Raw genomic sequence first — 23,312 nt, forward strand, 5'->3', positions numbered from 1 at the left:
ATACTATTCATTCTAAATTAATTAACTTTCAAGAAATGTTATCATTTTAGAAATGCTTTAAACACTAAAAACACCAACATTGACATCTTCAACTTCTCCTACTTCAGCTTCAAATCTCTATCCATATCATTTTAATTAAAGCTCACAGTTTCCAGTTTTAACTGATTTGTAAATAAAAAAATAAAGATGTGTTAGCCTGTCTGTATTTATTATAAAAACAGAAACTAACACAAATGAGTTCTTAGGTCTTCTTTTGAGTTATTTTCTGTGCTGTAAGTAATGAGTGCTAAGCCATTGCAAGTGTAGATGCACAGCATGTTTAGTAAATGAAGCAATGCAATTTCCTGAAATAACTAATGTTCTAATGGTTAAATACATATGCAAATTTTGCAGTTACAAATTACGTTTTTTTCTGGGAAGACATAGTAACTATGGATTCATAGCCATAATAGGAGAAAAAAGAAATACAGATATCGAGAGAATCGATGCAATCATTACGAGAAGCCAAAATTATAATCATCATTTACTTTATCCCCTTCATGTCATCTCTGTTTTTCTATTTACCTTTCCGCTTTCTTCTTCCCTCCTCATATGTGCTCTTCTTTAATTCTTATAAACACTAAGAGGTCCATTAGGATGGCGGACGGAAAAGCACCCCGACTGCCATGGTAGCGGGAAAACACCGCCCGCAAGGACCGCGGGAAAACCGCTGGTCCAATTATTATGCTCCGCAGTGAAAATTCGACCGCGGCGGTCAGATAGCGGCAGTTAACATTGTGGCGGGCGGTGCTGCCAGCAACACCGCGGCGATGTCCAAACTTGCATGTCCTGCATTTCCCTGCACTGTGTTGCAGGCACTGCACAGTGCCTGCCACCTGGTACAGGGACATGTGGCACCCACACACACCCCCAACACATTGGAGGTCCGCAATGGACCCCAGAGACATTCTCTACATGCGTTTCCATGGTGGTTCCACCACCATGGAAAGCTGGCTACCGCCATCATCATAATCGTGCCGGTGGTGCTTGGCCCTGATCCGCCACAATTGTAGCGGTCCAGCTCCGCATGCCAGGCAAGCGGGCAGACTGCAACTGGCGGAAAAATGGCAGGCGGCAAATCACACAGCTGCGGTCACTACTGCAATGCTAATTGGACCGGCGGTGTTCAGGGCTTCGATGGCGGGTGGATGTCCACCGCTGGTCCGGCGGCTGCACCCGCCCGCCAGGCAGAGGACATCCGCCCTCCATCCTAGTGGACCCCTAAGCCTCTTCAGTGTTCACTCTTACCATCTTAACATTTACCATTCCTCCATGGTATTCACCTATTTCTTCTTATTGCTGCTTGTAATCTTGTTTCACCTTCTGCAACAGCATAATCTTTTCTGAATATCCTTTCTTCTTATTTACTTTTTTTTAAAATTTGGATAGCTTCTCAAATCTCCAAGGTCCTTTATTGTAATTTATAATTGTAATTGCACTTATGTCGTGCTTACTAACCTTGACGAGGCATAGAAGCTCTTTTCAGCAAGTAGCATGCTACTCAGGAACCCCAAAAGGATTAGTAGTGAATTAGTATAAGGAAATATGAAATTAATTTGAGCGGTGGGCATGTGAGTCTGTTAGTTGGATTGAAAAGAATAGTGGAGGAATAGAAGAGGAAAGTCTAGAAAGTGGTTGTTTGGAGTAGTGGCATAGCAAGAGGTGGCGATCCGCCATTGCGACACAAGTTTTGGGGGTGGCAGGCTCCCACCACTCTTACCTGCAGTCTCGGGGTGGGCACTAGCCCCCGCTGTTCAATTGGCCACCATGGTGTGGCAAATGAAACAGAGATCTCACCAGCACCCTCCCCCTGCTCTTCACTTCGGCCACCACGGGGCCACAAACAGAGAGACCGCCACAGGCGCCAATGGGCTAGCTATGCCACTGATTTAGAGATCATAGCAGTAGGAGGATTAATGGAATGAGTAACGGTGAGATGGAGGGCGGAAGCATCTCTAGAAGTGGATTAAGGAGAAAGATGAGGTATTGGATGAGTCTAGGAGGTATACATGAGGGAAGGGTTCAGAAAAGCTTGTTTGGGAGCTCTGAATAGTAAAAGAGGTTTGAGATGATGGAAGGAGCAGTAAAGGAGGGAAGCGTCTAAAAAGGGTTATTTTGAAGATCATAGTAGTAGAATGGGGTTTGGGATGAGTCAGAGAGTGGAGGCAGAGGATATATTGAGGGAGGTTTAGGGTGAGAAATAGGGTAGTGTATGTGAGAGAGTAGTAGAATGATGTTTGGGATGAGTCAGAGAGTGGAGGAAGAGGATATATTGAGAGAGGTATAGGGTGAGATATAGGGTCGTTCTTTGGAGATGCTGAATAAGGAGTAAAGTAATAAATATAAAGATACATAAGTACATGGAAGGTATATATGTAGAGGATATATTGAGAGATGTATGGGGTGAGATGTATGGTAGTGCATTGGAGATATTGAATTAGTAGTAAAGTAATAAATATAAAGATGCATAAGTACATGGAGGTATCTCTCTCTATATATATATATATCTATATATCTATATCTATCTATATATCTATATCTATCTATATATCTATATATCTATATATATATCTATATTCACTGAAAAAACATAGGTTTCAGGGGCGTTATAGTTAGGAATTGGCATTTAAAAAACCTTAGAAATTCCCTGAAAAAACCAAAGGTTTCAGGGACGTTATAGTTAGCTGGACATTTCCCTCATACAAAACCCTAGAAATTCCCCTGTTATAGTTAGTTCAGCTAACTATAACTCGCGCCGCCGCAATGCACTGCTGATGACGTCACATATTACATCACTCATGACATGGTCAGTGACATCACTGATGACATCACTGATGACATCTCAAATGACATCACTCATGACATCACTGATGACATCATCCAGTAGGTATGTGTTTCTGTACAGTTTTAATATGTTTCATATATATATAGGGAAAGGTCTGTTGAAAAATGAGTGGGTGTACAAGTGTGTGAATGGATGATTTTGTAGGTGCGTAACTGACTCTTTAAGTGAGTCTTTAAATGTATCTTACTGCAGACTAGTGACTAAACTGTGTGAATGTCTGTATGTGTCTGTGTGTAGGTGTATAAGTGGCTGCATGGTTTTGTGAATAGCTATATGAGTGTCTATATGGGTTATTGATTGGTTGTCTGAGTATCTGTATGGGTGCCTGAGTGTTAGTGTGGGTAGGGTGTGTGTGACTCAATGCATAGATGTGTGAGTGGGTGATTCTATGGGCGCATGGTTTTAAGAGTGCATCTGTGATGGACTGTATGGTTGGGTGAGTGTATGTATGGGTGTGTTAGGGATTGAATGTATATCTCAGTGGTACATGTGTGACTAACTACATATGTGAAAGGCAGTAAATATGTGTGTAAGAGTATATAAGTGGGTATATGTGAGAGTGTGTGATTGTGAGAGTGGCTGTATGGATGAGTGTGTGCTTGTATCAATGATTCTATTAAAGCATAAGAATGTAGTACTATTTTTATGAGTAAGTGAACTTGAGTGTGTTTAACTGCATAGGTGAGTAAATTGGACTGTGTTTAATTACTTGCACGACTGACTAGGTGTGTCAGTACCTCAATGGATGATTGGCGGTGTGTGAGTGTCTATATAGGTGTATAAATGCATATGATAGTCTTGTACGGAGTGACTGTAAGTATGAGTGACTCTACAGGTGAGTGAGTGGAGGTGTATGTAGACCTAAGAGTTAATGAGTGGGTATGTAGTTATTGGTATTGGAGTATCTATGATTTTCAAAATGGCCGTCTGAAATTTTGAGTCGGTGTATCAAAGGTTATATTAGGGTGTGAGAAGATGCACTAATTTATCACATGGATGATGTCATCAGTGATGTCATGAGTGATGTCATTTGAGATGTCATCAGTGATGTCATCAGTGATGTCACTGACCATGTCATGAGTGATGTAATATGTGACGTCACCAGCAGTGCATTGCGGGGGCACGAGTTATAGTTTATAGTTAGCTGAACGAACTATAACAGGGGAATTTCTAGGGTTTTGTACGAGGGAAATGTCCAGCTAACTATAACGCCCCTGAAAGCTTTGGTTTTTTCAGTGAATTTCTAAGGTTTTTTAAATGCCAATTCCTAACTATAACGCCCCTGAAACTATGTTTTTTTCAGTGAATTTCAAAGGTTTTTTAAATGCTAATTCCTCTCTATAACTTATCTCTGAAGATATCATGAAAAGCATTCTTTTTTAAAAGTAGGGTGCACATTAGTTTTGTGGAAAAGCATCTTTGTTATTGGTTAAGAAAAAGCAGTTTCAACGTGGAGTACATATCAAAGGATAACATTTGCTCAGATCAACCACACCTGCTACTTGCATTTGAAAGGCTCTGTTCGAACTTAAAACAATCGTCAACTTTTAACCTGCACGTGTCGGTAAATATTCAAGAAAATGTTACAAAAAAATTGTTAAGTTTAAAAAAAATGATGAACTTTTAACCTGCACGTGTTGTAGAATGTTCTAGAAAGTGTGTTGATAGAATACGTTGCACTTCTGACTTCTATGTGTTTTTCAATATTAAAAAAATGGTTCATATGGAAAATTAAAAAGAAACCATTAGAGAAGTTTTGAAACCTAAAAGAATCAAGGAACTATTCTAATTTATTCTTTACATGTATTTATGTGTGCAGCAACAAAATGATAGACACAACAGCAGTAGGAAGAGGAAGACACAGGGAGTGGGGGCAGGAGGGGAGAGGGGAGAGGGGCAGAATGGCACACATGCACAATTAAGTACCACACACATATAGACTAACAATGGCCAAAATGAAACACACCAACAAGCAGCACAAGTCACACAACCCGCCAACATCACACGCATTCATACAGGATGTGTACAAAGGCCAGTCGTTGGTGTTGTGGGATGTCTGCGACCGTGGTCATCATGGATGAGTTGCCCAGCATGTGGCACATGGTCGAGTTCACTGTGTGTTATGTTGCCAAACGGCTGCACCTCCCTCCCACGAGCCCCCACACTTTTGTACGGTGCGCTGTTGTATCTCGTGCACTCGTACAGCACACCATTGTAATGCCTATTTGCGCATGTCCTGCTACATTCCAACTACAACATCACAGTGCCGTTTGGAGGTGGTGCATGCCAGTTTACAACATCAACTGCTGCGGCTCTTGTAGCAGGCCACACCAGAACACAGAGACACACTTACCGCACTTCCTGTACATGGACATGTCCAAGACACCCCGTTCCCCTTGCCTGATCGGCACACCCCTGCACTGACCTGTGAACCCCAGACCAGCACACGGCAGTTGTGCATGCAGGAGGATGCGTGCGTAGCTACACATCCAGGCTCACTGCCAACGCTGAGGTGACAGCACACTATGATGTTGCAGGGCTCGTGCCTATCATGCTAAGACAATGACCACAGGGACACACTTACTAAGATGTGGGTTTGGGGGACATTGGCGGTCCTGGAGTTGTTGAGATGAGTCTTCTGTCCCTCATGGGTATCCCTGTATCATGCTCATTGACTCTATGGTACCTGTGGGTGTTCTGGTGTGGCTCTTGACTGTGTTCCCTTTCATGGTGCAGGTAGTTGTCCTGCTTACCACCAGCAGAAAGCAGGTGTAAAATCCCTGGTGCTAACGTGTCTTATCGCCGGAATTTGTTTCGCATTGCAATTGGTGTGAAAGTTGTGATGGGATTTTTTTCGTGTGCAGAAGAATATACGAACTGAGCAGTGTATCTCATCAAGATCCAGCACCTGACGCACTATTCCCAATCAATAAAAATACAAAGAGATTTCTTAATAGATTTTGTGTGTACACTGTAACTGCAGCCAATACCTCAGTGCAATTCAATACAGGATTTTAGTATTTAGAATAAATCGGAAAGGTGCACCTCGTGTCTTTTTGCACGGGAACGGCTACTCTCCATTTCATTATCAGCACTTTAACGGCAGTAAAGTTGAGATAAATCTAACACACTATTCAGAAGTTAGTGCAAACTGCAGATATCACCAGTATTCCAGCGATAAGTCCCTCAAAATTTAACACCATGGTGTACTCCATCAAATAACAGTAATAAGAACAAGAAAGAGTCACACAGCAGTTCAGAGAACAACCAAAAACGTTATTATTTTTTTTTTCAAACTTTATTTTTTATAATAATAAATATATAAACGAAAAACTATTTTCAAACTTTATTTTTTTATTAACAGATATATGAACAATAAACGAATAAACAAAATGTAACAACAATAATAAAAAACAACAAGGCGGAACACTACTGTGGGGACAATGGATGCCGACGACAGACCTGGAAAATAAGAAAGATTGTTAAAAAAAAACAACATGGTATTCTCAACAAAATACCACAAGAAACAAATCATAGATATATAAAATGCATACAGCTACCAACATTTTATAAGTTTAACTTACAAAAACTGTAAATGTTGCCGCTTTAAAATATTTACCGAATCTGAAGAAAATGTTTTGCAGAAGGCACCACACAAACAACGTTTTTCTTCAGTGGTGAGGAAATCTTTTACTTTTTCCAAGGGGCAAACAAAGACCAATGCCACCTTCGTCACTCGCAAGATTTGCCAAAGAGTTCTGTTACGAGGAGATCCTAACAAAAAATACTCGTGCGGCACAGCAAGTATGATGAAACACCTAAGGACCCTTCATCCAAACAATCTTGCACAAGAGGAGTGCAAACAGATGAGAGACACTCCTGTTCTGTATCTGTAAAAAAGAATCACAAATAAATGTATATTAATAACTTTCAAATTTATACTATTCCATTACTGTACAAACACATTTTATATAAGAACTGACTATGAAACTATAGCCCTGAACCACAAGTGTGACGATCATTAAAACACTACATGCATAGTGCATACTACTTTGAAGCAGTTCATGCCCTAAAGCCTACCTCACTAAAACACTACATGCTAACTGACTAAATGATTATAGTAGTATAAGGAGACACACTTGGTGACACACAAGGTGTTTGCTAGAAGAGTATGAATACTAACTAGGGAATAGAAGGTGTGAAACACAACTGTGTAGGTGATTAGAGGACTGCATCTATACTGCATAGGCATTTAAAGCAGTCCATGTGCTAAGGCCTGGCTCACTGCATGACTACTTGGGTACTGACTGAATGATTATCGTACAGCAAGGAGAGTGCCTAGGTGAATTTATAAGTGCTAGGCTTTTCACACAGAGAATTGATTAGCACTTGGTACTGAACGGGTCACTAGAGGAGTGGAAAGGCAGTGACAAGTGCTGGACTATATGGATACTGACTAGGAAATTGGAAGTGTGAAAGACAAGTGTCTAGGTGGTTAGAAGACTGCATGCATAGTGCATAGGGGTTTGAAGCAGTCCATTTGCTACGGCCTGGCTCAGTGTATGAATACTTAGGCACTGACTGAATGATTAGAGTACTGCAAAGATAGTATCATGGTGAATTTATAAGTGTTTGGGTGTTAGCACAGTCAATGGATTAGTACATGGTGCTGAATGGGTCACTAGAGGACTGCAAAGGAAGTGACAGGATGTTTCCTGGAAGTGTATGGATACTGACTAGGGAATTGAAGGTGTAAAAGACAAGTGTATAGTATGTCAGAACACTTTTATTTGAAGCAATCTATTTGGTACTTAAAAACTGACTAAATAATCAGACTACTTCTAGGACAGTGCTTAGGTAAAACTTTTAAATTTTCAGTTCTGCACCAGTGAACAGAATAGTACATGGTACTGCACCTTAGTGTCAAACCCTGACTCATTTTATCAATATTTAAATTTTCAGTTCTGCACCAGTGAACAGAATAGTACATGGTACTGCACCTTAGTGTCAAACCCTGACTCATTTTATCAATACATAAGCAAAGACTAGCTTCTAATGCTACTAAAACCTGACAACATGAGAGGTTTTAAATTAGTCATCTGTCAGCAAATACACGATGTTACCAAATGCTTCTCTCACAGTGGTTCTCAAATGCACACAGACTCACAGTGTAATTCTAGACAACAACCACTATACCTAGGAGTTTAACAAAAATCATTCACTACTGTGGAAGTGGTAAGCGAACTGCACACAATCTTCATATTTCATGACTGCACTTTTGTGTCAATGCCTGACTCATATAATGAAAGCATAAGCCATAACTGTCTTCTAATGCTACTAAAACTTGACAACATGACAGGTTTTAAAACAGTTATCTGTCAGCAAATACACGATGTTACCAAATGCTTCTCTCACAATCCTTACCCAAATGCACACAGACTCACAGTGTGATTTTAGACAAGCAACACTATCCTAGGAGTTTACCAAAACTCATTCACTAGTCTGGAAGAGTTAATGGTACTGCACACAATCTACATATTTAAGTACATCACATCAGTGTCAAAGCATGACTCATTTAATCAACACATAAGCAAAGACTGGCTTCTAATGCTACTAAAACTTGACAACATGACAGGTTTTAAAACAGTTTTCTCTCAACAAATACACAATGTTACCAAACGCTTCTCTCACAGTGGTTCCCAAATGCACAAAGACTCACAGTGTGATTCTAGACAAGCACCAGTATCCCTAGGAGTTTACCAAAACTCATTCACAACACTGGAAGTGATAAGGGAACTGCACACAATCTACATATTTCACGACTGCACTTTAGTGTCAATGCCTGACACATTTAATCAACACATAATCAACGCATAAGCAATGACTGGCTTCTAATGCTACTAAAACTTGACAACATGACAAATTTTAAAACAGTTATCTGTCAGCAAATACACAATGTTACCAAATGCTTCTTTCACAGTGGTTCCCAAATGCACAAAGACTCACAGTGTGATTCTAGACAAGCACCAGTATCCCTAGGAGTTTACCGAAACTCATTCACAACACTGAAAGTGATAAGGGAACTGCACACAATCTACATATTTCACGACTGCTCTTTAGTGTCAATGCCTGACTCATTTAATCAACACATAAGCAAAGACTGGCTTCTAATGCTACTAAAACTGGACAACATGACAGGTTTTAAAACAGTTTTCTCTCAGCAAATACACAATGTTACCAAACGCTTCTTTCACAGTGGTTCCCAAATGCACAAATACTCACAGTGTGATTCTAGACAAGCACCAGTATCCCTAGGAGTTTACCAAAACTCATTCACAACACTGGAAGTGATAAGGGAACTGCACACAATCTACATATTTCACGACTGCTCTTTAATGTCAATGCCTGACTCATTTAATCAACACATAAGCAAAGACTGGCTTCTAATGCTACTAAAACTTGACAACATGACAGGTTTTAAAACAGTTTTCTCTCAGCAAATACACGATGTTACCAAACGCTTCTTTCATAGTGGTTCCCAAATGCACAAAGACTCACAGTGTGATTCTAGACAAGCACCAGTATCCCTAGGAGTTTACCAAAACTCATTCACATCACTGGAAGTGATAAGGGAACTGCACACAATCTACATATTTCACGACTGCTCTTTAGTGTCATTGCCTGACTCATTTAATCAACACATAAGCAAAGACTGGCTTCTAATGCTACTAAAACTTGACAACATAACAGGTTTTAAAACAGTTTTCTCTCAGCAAATACACGATGTTACCAAACGCTTCTTTCACAGTCGTTCCCAAATGCACAAAGACTCACAGTGTGATTCTAGACAAGCACCAGTATCCCTAGGAGTTTACCAAAACTCATTCACAACACTGGAAGTGATAAGGGAACTGCACACAATCTGCAAATTTCACGACTGCTCTTTAGTGTCAATGCCTGACTCATTTAATCAACACATAAGCAAAGACTGGCTTCTAATGCTACTAAAACTGGACAACATGACAGGTTTTAAAACAGTTTTCTCTCAGCAAATACACAATGTTACCAAACGCTTCTTTCACAGTGGTTCCCAAATGCACAAAGACTCACAGTGTGATTCTAGACAAGCACCAGTATCCCTAGGAGTTTACCAAAACTCATTCACAACACTGGAAGTGATAAGGGAACTGCACACAATCTACATATTTCACGACTGCTTCATAGTGTCAATGCCTGACTCATTTAATCAACACATAAGCAAAGGCTCACTTCTAATGCTACTAAAACTTGACGACATGACAGGTTTTACAACAGTTTTCTCTCAACACTTATCTGTCAGCAAATACACAATATTACCAAATGCTTCTCTCACAGTGGTTCCCAAATGCACACAGACTCACTGTGTGATTCTAGACAAACAACACTATCCCTTGCACTATATGAAAACACATTTCTTCATCTAGAAGTAGTACTACATTTTAGTATAGAAACATAACATAACTCATTTCACAAATTCATAAACAATGACTGGTTTCTAATTCTATCAAAATATAAAAACTGCACAGTTATCTCTCTACAAACAAATGAAAAACACAAATGCCAATCCCAGAATGGTTTCTACATGCACACACATTGTAGAGAAAGAAAATACTCCCTACACTTTAGCAGGAAAAATACATTAGTCTGATTAAAATCAAAATAGTCCACATACATCCCCTCACAATTAAATAACTCATCTTTCAAGTTCTTTTGTAGATTAAGGAGTATATCAATCACTCACCATATTTTCTTTTACAGAATCTCTACACTGTGCACCTCTCAGCAAAAGCAAAGAATGGAAAAGTTTCCCTGTCATTTTCCAGACATATACATGTAAACATCAAATCACAATCCTTCGCACATAAACTCAAAAATCAAGACACATTTCTATTGGTTAAACATTTCAACCCTTTCCAACTGAAATACATTTCAAACCTTCCCCCAATCTGCCTTCTGCCTGTTATCATAGAAACAGGTCATGGAACACTGCACTGAGCTCACAGGTCACAAGTTCAGCACAAAATGTTCCTACACAAGACAGGAAGTGTGCTTGACTTTTCAACATATCAGCTTATCATATATAATGTTCCCTACAATCTGTTTTTGTTAACCAATAACAATCATACCTTTAAAAAACAAAAATATACACCCTACCTTTCAGTGTAGAAAGTTGTTATACAACCAATGATTTCTTGTCGTTTTTCAAAAAACGTTGCTGTGGATCCGCGCACCCACCGCGCGAGAATCCGTACATCCAACGCGATAGGATGTGCGCACCGTGCGCGCATTTCGCAGGTTTAAAAAAAAATAATAATAGGGGGGCCCCAGGGGGTCCTTCTGGGACCCCCTAAGCACCTCTAGAGGGTCAGAGTATTCCCACTCTGCCCCTTTATATGTTTTATGCACTTATTCCCCTTGCTTCTTCAGCCTCACTTCTACCGAGGCAGAAAATGGCCGCCAACAGTTCCTGGTTTCGAATGTAGAGAGACGCTCGACAGCCAATTAGCATTCAGCACGCGATCGGGAGGGTGCGCGCTCGGTTCGGGGAGGGTTCGCGTACGGTGCCGGTAGGGTCTGCGGATCCTCCGCGGCCATAGATATCACTAACTTTTTTACCCTAATTTTCTCAGGAACTACTGAACAGATTCACACCAAATATGCAAAAGGCACGAGTCCGAACTGAGGACTACCTCTTTGCCAAATTTGGTGTCATTCCGTTCAGCAGTTCGGGCTGTAGCTGCGACAACAGATCCTACGGGAAATTGCATGGGGAAAACGCATTTTGGGACCCCCTTTTTTCTCGGCCCCTGCTAGACGAATCACCACGAAACTTTCAGGGTAGGAGCGGAGCGGAGCTGGCCAAAAGTTTGGAGAATTTTGCGAAGATTTGTCAATCGGCGCAAAAGAAATTCCCAATAGAATGTTGCGGATTTCCTATGGAAAATAGGTCCTAACTATAACTATCTACTGGCAGTCGCCAGTAGATAGTTATAGTTAGGACCGAGTTCCCATAGGAAATCTGAAAATTCTATTTTCAATAACTTTGGCATCGGTTGACTTATCTTCGTGAAATTTTCAAATCTAATGGGGCGCTCCGCTCAGCTCCTACCCTGAAAGTCTCGGGGTGATTCTTCAAGCAGGGGATGAGAAAAAAGAGTGGTCCCAAAACGCGTTTTCCCTATGCATTTTCCCATAGGACCTTTAGTCGAAGGTACAGCCCGAACGGTTGAACAGAATTACTTGAAATTTGGCAAAGAGGTAGTCCTCAGGACAGGCATGTGCCTTTTGCTTAAATGGTGTAAATCCGTTCAGTAGTTCCTGAGAAAATCAAAAGTAAAATCACATATATATCTGGGCGGAGCCTAACCACACATCTCATCGTGAGATCTGATTGGCTGTCAGCACTTCATCCAAGAAGTGTTGGCAGCCATCTTGGGACCAATATACATGATAGCACCTCATTAAAAAGCATTGCAGTTAATAGAAGGTTTTAAGACTTTAGTTACATTATAAATCATTTGTTGATGGTAACATACTCATTTTAGGAATTGTGGTGTGTTCTAAGGTGATTTTACCATGTGAAAAACTCTTCTGCTGTGATATCATGAATCATGTTTGAGAGAAAACTATGTTCTCATGCTTTTCCCACAGAGGTTTGGAAGGTGATCTATAAGCTAACTGAGAGCATATTTTCTGTAAATTCACATTATCTTTCTCAGTCATGTGAGAATGAAGTCTGACATTCTCAGTAAAACATGTACATCCAACAAGGGCAGAGACTGTCAGTTGATTCCTTTGTGTTCTACTGCAGCGCTAACAGTCCTACTTATGACAAACGTATGGCACACCTAAAGCCATCTTGGTTGGAATAAAGTGGTAATTCTTAAAAAATTTAATTTAAAAAGGAAAAAAAATGAGGGGGTTCATTTTGCCATAGAAAGTATGATTAGTGTTGCAGAAAGAAAAATTAGGGCACATTTTGAGTGACTTCTCAAATCCTCTTCTATTTCATTAAAAGATTCTGACATGCAGACTGAAACATGAACTTTCAATACCAGCAGCAGACTTCCCTGGTGAGCAGTAGCTTTACTACAATGATCTAATAAGCAACTAGAGTGCTAACATTCTGAATTTATGGCAAATTTGTGACACATCTGAATGCCTTCTTGATGGAATCAAAGTAAAAAACTGAAAGTATTTCCTACTGAGGAGACTGTAGAAAATGAGGAAATTAGGAAACATCATAACAAATAAGTCTCCCAAAATGGCCACCAGAGACAAAAGAGCCCAAATGTAGCCCAAATATCACCCAGATGTAGCCCAAGTATATCCCAATGACAGAATGTCCCAGAGTGTTCTAACGAACAACTAGAGCGCTAACAGTCTTACTTATGACAAAAGTATGGCACACCTGAAGCCATCTTCAATGGAATAAAGTGGTAACACTTAAAACATTTAATTTACAAAGGAACACAATGAGGGGATTCATTTTGCCATAGAAATTATGGTTAGTGCTGCAGAAAGAAAAATTAGGGCACATTTTGACTTTTCAAATCCTCTTCTATGTCATAAAAAAATTCTGACATGCAGACTGAAACATGCAATTTGAATACCAGCAGCAGACTTCCCTGGTGAGCAGTAGCTTTACTACAGTGATCTAATGAGCAACTAGAGTGCTAACATTCAGAATTTATGGCAAATGTGTGACACATCTGAATGCCTTCTTGATGGAACCAAGTAAAAAACTGAACGTATTTCCTACTGAGGAGACTGCAGTAAATGAGGAAATTAGGAAACTTCATAACAAATAAAGCTCCCAAGATGGCCACCAGAGACAAAAGAGCCCAAATGTAGCCCAAATATCACCCAGATGTAGCCCAAGTATAGCCCAATGACAGAATGTCCCAGAGTGTTCTAACGAACAACTAGAGCGCTAACAGTCTTACTTATGACACACCTGAAGCCATCTTATTTGAAATAAAGTGGTAACACTTAAAACATTTAATTTACAAAGGAACAAAATGAGGGGGTTCATTTTGCCATAGAAATTATGATTAGTTCTGCAGAATGCAAAATTAGGGCACATTTTGACTTCTCAAATCCTCTTCTATTTCATAAACAAATTCTGACATGCAGACTGAAACATGCACTTTGAATACCAGCAGCAGACTTCCCTGGTGAGCAGTAGTTTTACTACAGTGATCTAATGAGCAACTAGAGTGCTAACATTCAGAATTTATGGCAAATGTGTGACACATCTGAATGCCTTCTTGATGGAACCAAAATAAAAAACTAAAAGTATTCCCACTGAGGAGACTGCAGTAAATGAGTAAATTAGGAAACTTCATAACAAATAAATCTCCCAAGATGGCCACCAGAGACAAAAGAGCCCAAATATCACCCAGAAGTAGCCCAAGTATAGCCTAATGACAGAATGTTCCAGAGTGTTCTTAAGAACAACTAGAGCGCTTACTGTCTTACTTATGACAAAAGTATGGCATACCTGAAGCCATCTTGATTGGAATAAACTGGTAACACTTAAAACATTTAATTTAAAAAGTAACACAATGAGGGGGTTCATTTTGCCATAGAAATTATGATTAGTGCTGAAGAAAGAAAAATGAGGGCACATTTTGAGTGACTTCTCAAATCCTTTTCTATTTCATTAAAACATTCTGATATGCAGACTGAAACATGCACTTTTAATACCAGCAGCAGACTTCCGTGGTGAGCAGTAGCTTTACTACAGTGATCTAATGAGCAACTAGAGTGCTAACATTCAGAATTTATAAAAATGTGTGACATATCTGAATACCTTCTTGATGGAATCAAAGTTAAAAACTGAAAGCATTTCCTACTGAAGAGACTGCAGTAAATGAGGAAATTAGGAAACTTCATAACAAATAAATCTCCCAAGATGGCCACCAGACACAAAAGAGCCTAAATGCAGCACAAATATCACCCAGATGTAGCCCCCATGTAGCCCAATGACAGAAGTGTGCAAAACACTTATTTTTTGTGTATTTGCAGTTTTAAATAGTGCAGACTTGTCAGGTATTGGAATGCTTTACATGAGCATTGGTTACATCACACAAGATCAAATTCATTTTGGTTGTAGACATGGGGAGATTAAGTGATTTGACCACAATCACAGAATGTTTAGCTGAAGCAGAAACTCCAACCTGGTTCCCCAGTTGCAAAGTCTGCAGCTCTGGAAGTAACACCACATCTTCTCACTAAGGTGCAACATTTAATCAAGTGGTCAACTGGATAAAAAAACATAAAGATTACAAATAATTTAAAAGTTCTTTGTCGCTATTTGAAAACTCAGAAAATATGTCCTCATGTTAGTTTTTTAGAGCACTAACCATAATTTTGATGCAAATAAGACCCTCTCATATATGTAATTTCTAAAGGAAATACTCTAGGTATTACAGTTTTGATTACATCAAGATGACGTCAGGCGTTCCACACTTTTGTAATAAAGATAGGATGTTAGCAATCTAGTTGTTAATTGGGATACTGTTAGGAGGCAGAGGCCAGGGGCACGGACTCTGAAAATTGAAGGCAGGTAGGAGAGTGCAGAGGCAACAATTTGACCACACTGGGCAGGCAGGAAGGGCAGTGGCAGCACAACAGACTATGGAGGGCAGTGGAAAGGGGGGCAGGGGCAACAAACCAACAATACAGGACTGGCAAGAGAGGCTGTGGCAATATAATAGACCATTGTGGGCAGAAGGAAGAGGCAGTGGTAGTACAACCATAAATGCCGACAGACCTGTTTCAGCCAGGAAACGTCCAATGTTTTTAAGCTCAAATGGGCTTTATTTGATCTGTCTCCTGTCTACAATCTCCTCTTTTTCAATGTAACTCAAAGGGGAAAATCAAAACCCCAGTTTTTTTTCAAAATCTCCCTCTTACCAAGTTCAAAATGTTCGCAAGTATGGTACATTGAATCATGGTAGGCAGGAGGAATTGGGGTAGGGACATGGACTCGGATAACAGAGGACAGGAGGGACATGGAGAGGTGCACCAAACTGACCCTGCAGGGCAGGCATCAGGGTTTGCAGCAGCACAATACACCACACAGCGCATGCGGGACGGGAGTGCAGCACAAAAATCCATAGAAAGCAATAGGGAGGGGACAGGACCATGCACATGGACAACAGAGAACAGATGGGAAAGAGGCAATGGTAGCTAGCTGACCATAATGGACAGACAGGAGAGAAAGCTTCAGCATAACAGACCATAAAGGGCAGGAGGGACGGATCAGGGGCATTATAATGGAACAGACAAGCCAGGAGGGAGGGAATAGGGGGTCTGCACATGGGGATAGAGGGCTGGGGGCAAGGTGGCAGGGCAGGAGCAGCAAGATGACCATGGAGGTCAGGCAGGATGGGCACTAGAAACACGACACACCATGGAGAGCAACAATGAGACTATGGTGGCATACACACAGACCATGGAGGGAAGGTGGGAGGGGCCATGGCAGCACAGAAGACAATGCATGGCAAGGGGGAGGGTTAGTGGCAGCACAATGGCTATGATTGGCAAGAAGGAGGGTGCAGGGGCATGCACAAAGGACCATGGAGGATAGAAGGGAGGGTCAGGACCTGGGCACAGACAAGAGAGTTCAGGGGAAGGGGCCTCACAACAGACCGCGTGGGGCAGGCAGGAGGAGCAGTTGCAGCACAACAGATCAGGGAGGGCAGAAGAGTGTGGCAGTAAAATGAACCATGGAGGACAGGAGGAAGGGGATAGGGGCATGGCATGTGGACAGGCAGGGTGGAGGTGGCAGGGACAGGTTAGAGTCATCTGACAATGCTAGGCAGGTGGGAGGGGAGTGGCAGCTCAACAGAACACTCAGAGTAGATAGGAGTGGCAGGTCCATGGAACATAGTGGGCAAAAAGGATGGAGGAGGGGCATGCACAAAGACATCGGAGGGCAGGGGGAAGGAGAATAGGGGCAGCAAGCTAAGCACAGAGGCGATGCAGGAGGTCAATGATGGGCCATAGAATTGGGAAATGGAGGGCAGGAGGAGTGGAAAGGTACATCATGCTAAATGGAGGGCAGTGGCAGCACATCAGACCATGCATGGCAGGAGGGAGGAGGCTAGTCCATGGATTCAGACAACAGAGGATAGGGAGGAGGTGGATGGGGCAGCAAGCTAACTGTTCAGAGAAGGTGGGTATAAGGAACTTTATTGTTTTTAAAATGTGTGTCTGTGCGAACTACTTAAAATATGAACAAGTATGCAGCATAATCTCACTTTTATTCAGGAAGATGAGGACGTTTGTGACTGTGACTCCGGGCTCACTTGGCAGAAACACCCCCTGACCCTCCACCCCCATCGCAAAATGTAATGCCCGTGAAAAGGGTAGGTTGACGTAGTGTTATATAGAACATAGTCCTGAGAGCACGATTGAAAATTAAAACTAGATGTAGTATATGGTATAAACTATGCACCAAAAAGTGTGATATAAGATGAACCGGTGCGTGAAATATAATATGCAATACATTGTGCGCAATGACAGATTCATTGGAGAGCTCGAGATAGCACAGGCACTAGCGAGTGCTATGCGATATGCGCCTTTGAGTGTAATATGCACAGGGCAGTGTTGTGTAACATAACTATTCTCTAAAGTTGTAACATAAAATATGTGCTGGGGAGTGTAACGTTGCATATGCACTGTGACAAAGATATGGATCCCAGATTGTAATATGTATGGCATAGCGCTGTGCGTTATAACATACACATCGAGGAAGGCACGTTAGATGCGGCAATATAACCCGTGCGAAGGCAAGTGTGGCATGGCATATTCACGGGGTGGTGTTACAGTGCACATGGGCTAGAGAGTGTCATAGCATACGCACTAGCTGGTGGAATACAACACAGAGGTGTGAGGCAATCGGCGGGCACTGGTGGGTGTAACACAGCATTGGGCTCAGCCAGGAGCACGCTGTGACTCTCAAGTGAGGTTCTTCTCCTTTCCAGAGAGTAAAATAAAAAGTATTACACATCCGGCGGTGGATGTGTTTTTTATTAAATGTGAGGGGGGTTTCTTGCATAGTTTGGTCGAATTTTTGTCGAATCCCCTTTGAATGGCTTGGTGTGCGTGTATATTAAATGTGCCCATCAATAGCTACCCATGTTTGTATAAATAAACGACAAGGGTGTCTACTTGGAGAGTACCCACCGGCGGGGGCGCCGGGATTAGGCACGGTAGGGCGTCAGACACGTCAGAGCTTCAGTAGCGGTGTAAAAACATTCCATGTGGATTAATTCTATGCATAGTCACCTTTTAATGAATATCACGCAAATCGTCATGGTGATAGGTACATACGGTTTGTTCAGCATGTCCTAGGTGTTTCTATAAATATGGAAGGTGTGGCTCACTGGTTAGAGGTGGCAGACCCGTAAGCAGAGAATTGGCCAGGGACCAGGGTTCAATTCCCGACGCGGCAGGGTCGTGGACCAGGGTCAAAACGGACTCGATAATTCTCGCCTCGGTACCTACTCTAACCAGGAACACACTCGGCAACTCTGGGCATTAAGCTTGCCTTATCTCTACAACGGCCCCCCACAGACGCAGGGGATGCCTGGTTTCACCTTGGAGATACCCAGAAAGGGACCATCTAACAGGGATAGCCAGGACGGGTTCCCCAGCGGTCTATAGCGCCGGGACACCTCCTCGTGAGGTAGCTGTTCGCGCTCTACAAATATCAGTATTATTATTATTATTATATATTTTTAAAATATTAAAAAACAAAGGCCGGCCCCGGGGGATGGGGTCCTCGGAGCCATAAGTGGCCTGAGGAGGGGGGCAACGCAGCCCCTTCCTAAAGAATTTAAATTAAAAAAAGGCCATGACCCGGGGGTTGGGGTCCCCGGGGCCGATTAAGGCCTTGGGAGGGCCACATTTATTTTTTTCAACAACAAAAAATTAGGGTGCAGGCCCTGGGGGATGGGGTCCCCAGGGCCAGTAAATTAGAAAAAGAAGGGGGAGCCACACTGCCCTCCTTCTTAAATAAATAAAATAAATAAAAGACCGGCATCGCGCTGGAGGCCACGCCCCTCCTTGCAGCACTCTGCAAACGCACCCCCTGGCCAGTTGTAAGTTGGGGAATTAATTCCCCTTCAATACTGAGGGTCCCTGAGGGCCATCTAGCCCAACAGGTATCTCCAGTGTGCGCCAGGGAGCTGCGTTACAGACAGGTGTTCTGAGGCCACGCCCCTTTTTACACCTCTATGCAACGCAGCTCTGTGGCGCTTAATGGAGGTACCTAGTGGGCTAGTTTGACCCTAGGGACCCTTAGGATTCAAGGGGACTTAATCTCTCAACTCAGAATGGCCACAGGGCGCGTTTACACAGTGGTAAAGGGAGGGGACGGGGCCTGAGCTGACGTGTGCAAACATGCCCTGTGGTGCGTTTTAAGTTGGGGAAATAATTCCCTTTCAATCCTGAGGGACCCTGGGGGCCAACTAGCCCACCAGGTGCTTCCAGTAAGTGCCACTGCTCTGCGTTGCAGAGAGATGGTGCAGGCCGTGCCCCTTTTTACACCTCTCTGCAATGGCGATTACTGGACGTACCTAGTGGGCTATTTTGCCCCTAGGGATCCTCAGGATTCAAGGGGACTTAATCTCCCAACTTAAAAAATGGCCACAGGGCATGTTTACACAGTGGGGAATGAAGGGGACGGGGCCTGAGGTGACGTGTGCAAACACGCCCTATGGCGCGTTTTAAGTTGGGGAAATAATTCCCCTTCAATCCTGAGGGCCCCTGGGGGCTAACTAGCCCACCAGGTGCTTCCAGTAAGTGCCACTGAGCTGCGTTGCAGAGAGGTGGTCCAGGCCGTGCCACTTTTTACACCTCTCTGCAACGCAGCTCTGTGGCGCATACTGGAGGTACCTAGTGGGCTAATTGGACCCTAGGGACCCTCAGGTTTCAAATGAACTTAATCTCCCAACTAAAAACGGCCACAGGGCGTGTTTACACAGTGGTGAAGGGAGGGGACGGGCCTGAGTTAACGTGTGCAAACAAGCCCTGTGGCGCGTTTTAAGTTGGGGAAATAATTCCCCTTCAATCCTGAGGAACCCTGGGGGCCAACTAGCCCACCAGGTGCTTCCAGTAAGCACCACTCCGCTGCGTTGCAGAGAGGTGGTCTAGGCCGTGCCCCTTTTTACATCTCTCTGCAACGCAGCTCTGTGGCGCTTACTGGAGGTACCTAGTGGTCTAGTTGGACCCTAGGGACCCTCAGGATTCAAGGGGACTTAATCTCCCAACTTAAAATGGCCACAGGGTGTGTTTACACAGTGGGGAAGTGAGGGGACGGGGCCTGAGGTGACGTGTGCAAACACGCCCTGTGGCGCGTTTTAAGAGGTAGTTTTAATCCCCTGCCCTATTATATACTAGGGGCTTACAGAGGAGGTCATGCTGATCACAGGGGGACCCCAACGTGTAGTGTCCTCTAGTGTATGTAGGTGTTTTCACTGTATTCTGAGTGTCTTTTAACATAGCACTGGCTCTAGGACTGGTTAGTCAGACTCAGTTACCACCAGTATCCGTCTGAAAAAGTTGAGGGTACAGGATGATTTTGCAACAAGGCTTCTTTCTGCTCTTCTGTTTGTTCTTTCTGCACGTTATCCTTCTTCCTGCACTTTTCTTCGTCTTTGAGGACTTCTGTTGCTTCTTCCTGCATTTCTTTTTTTTCTTCTGTGCGTTTTTTCTTCTTTCTTCACATGCCCTATCTCTGTAGGCATAGTTAGAAATTAGCATTTAAAAAACCTTTGAAATTCACTGAAAAAACCATATGTTTCAGGCATGTTATAGTTAGGAATTAGCATTTGAAAAACCTTAGAAATTCACTGAAAAAACCATAGGTTTCAGGGCCGTTATAGTTAGCTGGACTTTTCACTCGTACAAAACCATTGAAATTCCCCCGTTATAGTTAGTTCAGCTAACTATAACTCGCGCGCCCGCAATGCACTGCTGATGAGGTCACATATTACATCACTCATGACATGGTCAGTGACATCACTCATGACATCACTGATGACATCTCAAATGACATCACTAATGACATCACTGATGACATCATCCTTGTGATAGAGTGGCAGACCTCCTCTTCCCCTAATATAACCTTTGATACACACATTCAAAAATAGAAACTACAATGTTCAAAACAATGGACATACCAATACCAGTTACAATAACCTATTCAGTAATTCTAAGATCCACAGACACATCCACTCATTCACCAACAGTCCTATATAGTCACTCATACATGTACACACTCATCATATGTCCTCACACACCTAGACATCCTGTTACACAACGCCACTCATCCATAGAGTTACTCACACACATAGTCACTCATGTTAATAAAGAATCAAACATCCATTTACTTGCATATACAGTTATACACACACCACTACACTTACTTCTACAGAAACTTACACATACTTAGTCTTTTAAACAATCACTTATAGAAACACATACTTATTCATAGAGGAACTCTTTCAATCTCTCACTCTCACATATACTCACTTATATACACGAATAGTTACATATACCAGTTGAAAACATATGTAGTTACTCATAAAGACACTATTGAGACAGTCTATCACTCACTAACACACCTCATCCACCCATACAGTCCTGCACACATGCTGTCTTCAACACATACAAACAGTGAGTCACTCATTCATGCACCTATGCACTACGTAATACCCCCCACCGAACCATACAGACACTCAGACACTCATACTGATACTCAAAAAACCAACTAATAACCTATATAGACACTCATGAAGCGACTCACCAACCCATGCAGCCACTTATACACAAAGTGAGAGACTGATACAGATATTTACACATTTAAACATTTACTCACTAAGCCATGTATTCACTAAGATACACTTAATCAGTCAGTTATACAATCAATTTTTCAAAAACAAATCATCCATTTAGACACTTATATACCCATTTATTCTTCCATCGACCTTGAGATATACATATATAAAACATATGTAATTTTCAGAAAAACACACATTCACTGGATGATGTCATCAGTGATGTCATTTGAGATGTCATCAGTGATGTCATGAGTGATGTCACTGACCATGAGTGATGTAATATGTGACGTCATCAGGGGTTTGTAAAGCGCACTACTCACCCATGAGGGTTTCAAGGCACTGGGGGGGCATGCAGCTCCAATTTAACCAAAGAGCCAGGTCTTGAGGCTTTTCCTGAAGGTGTGCAGAGTGGGGGAATGCCTGATGTTGAACAGGAGCTCTTTCCAGGTCTTTCCCGCGATGTAGGAGTAGGCTCTTCCACCTTTTCTGGCTCTGCGGATGCGTGGGGCTTTGGCAAGGGCGAGGTCAGTGGAGCGGAGGTTTCTCTTGGGTACGTGGAAGGAGACTCTTCTGTTGAGGTATTGGGATCCGGTGTTGTGGAAGGAATTGTAGGCATGAGGGAGCAGATTGAAGGATACTCTCTTCTCGAAGGGGAGCCAGTGGAGGTCTCATAGGTGCTGGGTGATTTGGTCATGTCGAGGGATGCCAAGGAGGGATTTGTTGATTCTGGTGTAGAGGGCGTTTACATAGTCAAATCTGCTGGTTATGAGTGCGTGGGTGACTTTTTTTTAGATTTGGCATATATCCATTTGAAGGTCTTCTGGAGGATGCGGAGAGTGTTGAAGCAAGTGGAGGAGACAGCATTGATCTGTCGGGTTATGTTGAGGGAGGAGTTGAGTACGATGTTGAGGTTGCGGGCGTGGTCTTTGATTTTGGGGGTAGCCGAGGGCGGTGGGCCACCAGGTGTTGCCCAAGCTGAAGGGGTGGGCCCGAGGATGAAGACTTCTGTTTTCTCAAGGTTGAGCTTCAGACAGCTGCTGCTCAACCAGGAAGTGACATCTTTCATTCCTTCCTGGAAGATTAGTCTGGAGGTGTCGGGTTCATTCATGAGGGAGAAGATGAGCTGAGTGTTATTGGCATAGGATACTATTCTGTTTCCATGCTGTCTGACAATGGTGGCAGGGGGGCCATGTAGATGTTGGATAGCATGGGGCTGAGCGATGATCCTTGGGGTACACCGCAGCTGATCTATGTGGGTTCAGAGAGGAAAGGTGGGAGTCTGATTCACTGGGTTTGCCCGGTGAGGAAATAGCAGATCCAGTCGAGGGCAGTTCCCTATATGTCGGCATCATGGATTCTGGCAGTGAGGGTGCAGTGGGAGACATAGATAGATAGATAGATAGATAGATAGATAGATAGATAGATAGATAGATAGATAGATAGATAGATAGATAGATAGATCTAGATTTACTAAACTCAGACTTTCAAGTGTTTCATACTTTAAGCTAATTTAATTTTTTTATATTTTTTTC

The sequence above is a fragment of the Triturus cristatus genome, chromosome 2_2 (genome assembly GCF_964204655.1).
Source record: "Triturus cristatus chromosome 2_2, aTriCri1.1, whole genome shotgun sequence".
Taxonomy (NCBI): Eukaryota; Metazoa; Chordata; class Amphibia; order Caudata; family Salamandridae; genus Triturus; species Triturus cristatus.